At 39.9% G+C, this 7,500-nt stretch overlaps 1 protein-coding gene across 3 annotated transcripts in view; it reads left to right on the plus strand.

Moving 5' to 3' along the window:
- LOC138021786 (myosin heavy chain, clone 203-like) overlaps positions 1-7,500 on the plus strand; it is a 121,251-nt gene that overhangs the window by 64,237 nt on the left and 49,514 nt on the right. The window lies entirely within an intron of this gene.

Genomic DNA, 7,500 nt, shown 5'->3' on the forward strand with positions numbered 1-7,500 from the left:
AATATTAACGTCACATGAGTTTGGATTTGCCTCTTTATTGCTATCAAGCGCGAGGGATGCACTTCTACCTTGGAAGTTCAGGCCATTCATTTCTTATTGTCCAGTAACGCTTGATCGTCTGCGACAGAAAGAAGGGGGTAGTTTCTAAAGAAACTGTGGTGCTGCGTCGGTGGGGAAGTAGTATACAAAAATTTGGTTTTATCAACGGAGTTGATAATGTAAATTGGCCATCGTACAGAGATTCTAAAAGCTGACGTTTCGAGCGTTAGCCCTTCGTCAGAGCGAATCGATTCACGAAGGGCTAACGCTCGAAACGTCAGCTTTTAGAATCTCTGTACGGTGGCCAATTTACATTATCAACTCCGTTGATAAAACCAAATTTTTGTATGCGACAGAAAGAGCTGTGCAAGCGAAAGCCTTTGGTAGGGAAATGTCTGCCCTTGACACTGATAGCACATAGCTTATTAACCGAGCAGCATGTTTTTGCGTTAACACCGAGACAAGAATTTGCACGAATATAATGTATGTTTTCTGTTTTGGTTGAGTTATTTTGTTTTTTTCGATGTTTGCTAATTTTAAGTACGCGAATTATTGAGTCAACTTAAGGCATTGCTACATAACAATTCTTGAATTGTCAGTCGTAATATTTAGTTACGTGTGAGTTTCAAGTCCAAATTCCCGGAAATATTTCCTTTCTTACATGATTTTCTGGAAATAATAACAGCAACTATTCGATTGGATTAGCAAGTGATTACTTAGGCTTGCAGGCCAACTTCAGATTTTTCACCGAAACGAGCTATCGCTCATATGCGATATGTGGTTAACTTTCTTTAATACATGTCATTCTGGTTTACTGTGAAACAGTTGTATCCTTACGGTTGCGCTTTTGCAGAGCAAAGTGGTTAATGATTTGGAAACCGGGAACTATAGGGAGAACGAATAAGGTAGTTCTTTTGCAGTAGTTGTCGAGCGGTTGGTATGTTAGTGAATGCTTTTTACTGAGGAACTCAGGGAACTGTTATGTAAGGTATTGTATTTCGGAACGGTGAAATTTTTACTGGGTTGCCCTATGGGAAACCCAGTCAGAAAATACGTAGATTTCCGTTTTAGTATTTTTTTCCGTGTCGGTAAAAGTCTTGCCTGTTACTCCCCGGGTGGTGCCTTTGTGCATAGAGCCTTCTGCGCGTATTTTCTTAGGATGGAGAGGGTAGTGGAACTGCGTAGATTTCTCTGGTGGACACAGGAGAATCCTTAACTTAGCCTGTAATGGCGTCGAAAGTCATGAAACGCGAATGGCGTTTTAGTGGATCCTTAAACAAAATATACCCTTATGGAGCTCAATAATGGAAAGTCAGTTGGATAAACTAGGCAGGAATCTCAAAAGCGACGAGTACTGGACTTCGACAACAATCTATCGCCCGTCGAGACGCAATCAAAGTGAGCTGTATTTACCTGAAGTACGTATATATGGTAATTTGACACGATTGAGTTTCTTGTCTTCACGCACGCAATGAAATAGGAAGAGGTTTTCGCCTCTAAGAGAAAATATGTTGTTTGTTTCAATAAATTTTTCGCTGGAAAAGGATTCTGTGGTATTTTCTGCCTTTGTGAATTATAATATCATGTTGTGTATTGAATTTTCGAGCTTAAGGTTGAAATGTGATATGGGAGAAGTTTTTTAGTATTGCTCTGTAAGCTGGAAGGGTTCACAGGCCTGTTGGAAGCGTGCTTGAGTTTCAACAAAATGAGCCCCAAAATCAGTGAAGAATTGTGATGCAGATGAATAATATATTTGCTGCTATTTCCAAAATGATGGAATTACCTGGTGATAAATAACGTCGTACGCGTCTTGGAGGGTAAATTTTGACTTTGCATAAACAAGACTTGGGCGATTGTGATCTTTGTTTTGACTTCGCTCATTTCATTGTCAAACTTTATAACACTTGACAGAAAAAGAAACTTACAAAAACCCGGTATCTTGCCATCATTTGACACAGATGCTTCACTGTTTGGCGAGTAAACATGCCGCGGTAACTTAATCACGGCGCCCGCTGAACTCCGGCGATGTCACTTTCGATTTTGCGATTTATTTCAGCAGCCACAACGAACAATAACAACATTGAACGTTGCAAAAATCCCCCAAAATGTTTGTCGCTGATCGTAACCTTTTATATTCTATATTCACGGTTCAAAATAAATGTTGTTTTCATGTCGTAAATATGTTATTCTCGAGCGATCGTGCTGGAAACTTCCTTCTGCTCTTTCTAAAAACTTTGTATCAATATTTATTTACTTTTGCATCAATATTTGTTTTTGCATAAAGCAAGCTAACAAAACCTGTACCTTGCTGAGTTCGCATTTGTTAGCGTTTATAGTATTTTCGGTCCGATGCTTCTGTTTTATGAGGGGTATATTATTTTGGTCTCCCATCCAAACACTAACTCCGCCCAACAGGGCTTTACTTCAGTGAAACTTCGGTAATACAAAGCTGTCAGATGCTCAGAGGGCACGCTTAAACTTGTGGTCAAAAGAAGTTTATCAACATGTCAGCCCAGAAGCCAGTGTTTCTCACTTCCCATTTATTTTCTTCAATCTTTCTGGGTTCAGTACTTTGCTAGTACCCCACATGTCTTCTCAGACTATTTACCCAAGACTTCTACCATGGCACTACAATGATAGACAATACCAAAACAATATCGTGCACTGTTAGAGCTACATATTACACAAGGACAGGTCTGTTTCGTCGTATGAACGTGTGAGGACCTGTGAGCCAAAGGGCCTCGTCTGGTATGACTTCTTAATGACCGCCCAACTTGAAAAAATTTGTCTGGAACGGTGCACGTACCACAGGCAACCCAGTGTACCCTCACGGAGGGTCTAGTCTTTACTAAAGCCATGTTTGTTGTAATTTCGATGCGATAAGGCATCATTGTATACGTTGTTTTTTTTTTTGCAGCGGTCGCTTCGTTGGTTTCTTTCCTGCTGTTATAATCTTCCCAATGCTTTTTGCTGAAAATAAGAAAAAGAGAAAGTTTTGCCATGTTTAAAAGTTCTGCCCTTGCTTGAACTCCGTAATAACTTAAGTTGTGTGGGCCCATTTCCCTTACTAGGACCAACGCTCGCATGGGATAACTTGGGAATTTCTCCGCAATATTTCCGTAGCAATGTTCAAATCCTACTTAGGTCATTCTTTAATAACTTACTGTAGCTCATTTTTCTCGTAACATTTCATTGAATGATGTAATTTCATGACACTCAAAATTCGCAAAAAGCGTGAGTTTCATGTAAACAATCTTCGCACTAGCAAGTCGTAGCATGGAAGTGAAAGAAATATTGTTGGCTTCCCAAATAAATTTCATTTTACACTACAATGGCAAAATCATTTGTCAGAGAAATAAAATTCCTGTCTCTTTGCGCATCACATTTTAACGCAAGTATACAAATTTGTTAACTCATTTTCACCGCGTCCCGATTACCGCGAAATTTTTCTTCTTTCAAATATTAACAACGAGATGCTTCCGTGAAGCACACACCGGGTTGCCTGTGGTACGTGTTACAGAAAATCAGAAGGCACTGAATTGTGCGGTATTGAAATCCAGCATTCCAGTCTCTGAAGAATAACAAATAAAAGAGAAGCGAGAAACTTTGGCTTCTGGGCTGACATGTTGATAATTTTCAAGTTCCCTCACAACTTCTTTTCACCACAAGTGTGCCCTCTGAGCATCTGACAGCTTTGTAATACTAAAGTTCACTGAAGTTAACCCTGTTCAGCGAGGTTAGTGACAGGATGGAACACCAAAACAATAAACCCCTCATTAAGCAGAAGCATCTGACCGAAAATACTATTAACGCTAACAAATGCGAACTCAGCAAGGTACAGATTTTGTTAGCTTGCTTTATGCAAAACAAATATTGATGCAAAAGCAAATAACTATTGATACACAGTTTTTAGAAAGAGCAGAAGGAAGTTTCCGGGACGGTCGATCGAGAATAAAATATTTACGACATGAAAACAACATTAATTTTGAACCGTGAATATAGAATATAAAAAGTTACGATCAGCGACAAACATTTTGGGAGATTTTTGCTACGTTCCGTATAAATCGCAAAATCGAAAGTGATGTGACCGGAATTCAGCGGGCGCCGTGATTAAGTTACCGCGGCATGTTTACTCGCCAAACAGTGAAGCATCTGTGTCAAATGATGGCAAGATACCGGGTTTTTGTAAGTTTCTTTTTCTGTCAAGTGTTATAAAGTTTGACAATGAAATGAGCGAAGTCAAAACAAAGATCACAATCGCCCAACTCTTGCTTATGCAAAGTCAAAATTTACTCTCCAAGACGCGTTCGACGTTATTTATCACCAGGTAATTTCATCATTTTGGAAATGGCAGCTACTTTATTATTCATCTGCGTCACAATTTTTTTACTGATTTTGGGGCTCATTTTGTTGAAACTCAAGCACGCTTCCAACAGGCCTGTGAACCCTTCCTGCTTACAGAGCAATACTAAAAAACTTCTCCCATATCACATTTCAACCTTAAGCTCGGAAATTCAATACACAACATGATATTATAATTCACAAAGGCAGAAAATACCACAGAATCCTTTTCCAGCGAAAAATTTATTGAAACAAACAACATATTTGCTCTTAGAGGCGAAAACCTCTTCCTATTTCATTGCGTGCGTGAAGGCAAGAAACTCAATCGTGTCAAATTACCATGTACTTCAGGTAAATACAGCTCACTTTGATTTCGGCTCGACGGGCGATAGATTGTTGTCGAAGTCCATTACTCGTCGCTTTTAAGATTCCACCGCCTGTATATCCAATTGACTTGCCATTATTGAGCTTCATAAGGGTATATTTTGTTCAAAGATCGTTCTACTGTGTCCACCAGAAGGCTCTATGCACAAACCCACCACTTAGCAGGGCAAGACTTTTACCGACACGGAAAAAAAATAAAAAAACGACGAAATAAACGCAGATTCCTACTGGGTTTGCCATGCAACCCAGTAAAAATATTATTTCTGGTCAAGCGTTGCATATTTCATGTTCAAATGACCCCTAAAAATAAAGACTGTTTAACGATTTATCCGTAGACATTTTTTCATAATTTAATATTCTCTGTCAAAATTTGCACAACGTTCAAATCACAAAATAGCAACGCAAGCAACAAATTCAGTCGCATTTACCTCTTCGTCGAATTCTCACACTTAACACAGGAATTTTTAGTTATTGTGAAAATCTTTCTCTATTCGTTAGCAATCATGTCAAAAGTGGATGTTATGCATAATAGGGCAACATCGGTTAACAAACAAGATGCCAACACGCTCCGTGACAAAAACGCAACTAAATAAATTTCCCACTAGTGTTCAGCATCAAACCCTATACTTGAATTATCAAGCAAAAAATGGGCAACAAGCTTTCTTTCAAATAATTTTTGACTAACAAGAATTAGTGTAATTTCCAATTGTCACCGGAAGACTGTTGTTCAATTCCTTCTGTCTTTGTTAGACCCATAAGTTACCAGAAGATTTTCCAGTTGATTTCAGTGTCGTACAAAACACCACACTTGGTACAATATGAGAACTACAGCTCACTTTGATTACGGCTCGACGGGCGAAAGATTGTTGGCGAAGTCCATTACTCGTCGCTTTTAAGATTCCAGACATTCACTTTTCACCGCCTGGCTTGTTTATCCAATTTACGTTCCATTATTGAGCTCCATAAGGGTATATTTTCTTTAAAGATCCTCCAAAACGCCATTTGCGTGTCAATCTTCTACCCATAAGTTACCAGAAGTGCCACACTGGCAACCTAGTAATAAGTCACGACATCCATTTCTTTGTGGCACCGGCTCTTAGAAAGCTTTTACAACGTGTTATACACACTTCCAATGTTTGTTCGTCGGCACAGGCTTTTAGAACAAGGCATACACACTTTCCCTTCTTTGTTTGTCAGCGCAGGCTCCGAGGTATACACACTTTCACTTGACCGCACGGGTTCTTAAAAAGAAGCATACACACTTTCCCTTGTTTGTTTGTCAGCGCGGGCGCCGAGGTATACACAGTTTCGCTTGTCGGCACAGGCGTTTAGAACGAGGCGTGCACACTTTCCTTGCGTTCCTGTAAACCTTTGACGGCATGGGTTTTTAGAACGACGCATACACTCATTGTCTCGTTTGTTTTGGTATGCAGTTCAGTGTGTTTATGTTTATGGACGTGTTATACACACTTCCCCTGTTTGTTCGGCGGTACAGGCTTTTAGAACGAGGCATACACACTTTCCCTTCTTTGTTTGTCAGCGCAGGCTACGAGGCATACATGTACACATTTTCGCTTGACGGCACGGGTTCTTAGAACGATGCATACACACTTTCCCTTTGTTTGTTTGTCGGCGCAGGCTCCGAGGTATACACAGTTTCGCTTGTCGGCACAGGCTTTTAGAACGAGGCGTGCACATTTTCTTTGCTTTCCTGTAAACCTTTGATGGCATGGGTTTTTAGAACGACGCATACATACATTGTCTCGTTTGTGTGTTCATGTTTATGGACAACAGCTCATTCACAAATTGGACCGCGACGCATACACACATTGACAGGCATAAAAATTAGCAACAACAATAGCCGAATCGACAAAGGTCGTAAAAGCGTTTCACGAATCGTACGGATCGATTGATTCGTGGGGACAGCTGTGCGACGGTATAATCTAATGAGATGCATTTTTCTGGTTGGCAGATCACGTCTTCGGGTAGTTTCCGCATAAAAATGAGCAACACACTGCCACTATAACATACAATACTCGAATGCGACGGTTTTACCTAATGAGATGCATTTTTCGGGTCGACAGATCGTGTATTCGGGTCGTTTCACTTAGTGAGTATTGGACATGCATGTGCAATGTTAACAAGTGTCAACTTAAGAGTTTTAATGAGTCTTAAGGAAATCATAGGGGTTATCAGATATCAAGAAAAACACCCGTAGGACGAGGTTATTCCTTTACGATGATTTCATCCACACAACATGAAGTATCATGTGAGGATTCGGTCACTAAGTAACCGCCACGCATGCTCAACACTAAGTTTAAACCCATGGCAAACGTCTCTTTTTATTTATTTATTTATTTATTTAGCTTCGCCTAACTGGAATACAATATAAATATATAGGTAAAAATAGAAAAAATAATACAAGGAGAAAAGAAAAGAAAAAAAAAAATTATTAGGTGGGGAGACCACTACATCATAGCCAATTACAGTGGATCCCTCAAAAAGTTGACGAAAACTGTGCCCCGTGTGAGGCAGCCCAGCAAACGTAAAGGAAAAGAAACCTCTGTTAGCAGGGAAGAGAGTAGTTTGTCATAGCTATCTTATTCGAGCATTCTGTCCCCTACCACCCCCCAAACCCTCCCTCCCCCAAAAGAAATTAAAACATGATACGTAGTACTTACTGTACGGGAAACTGAGACCCCAAGAAAACGTTAATAAGAAAATACTAACTTCGAA

The sequence above is a fragment of the Montipora capricornis genome, chromosome 10 (assembly GCF_036669925.1).
Source record: "Montipora capricornis isolate CH-2021 chromosome 10, ASM3666992v2, whole genome shotgun sequence".
NCBI lineage: Eukaryota > Metazoa > Cnidaria > Anthozoa > Scleractinia > Acroporidae > Montipora > Montipora capricornis.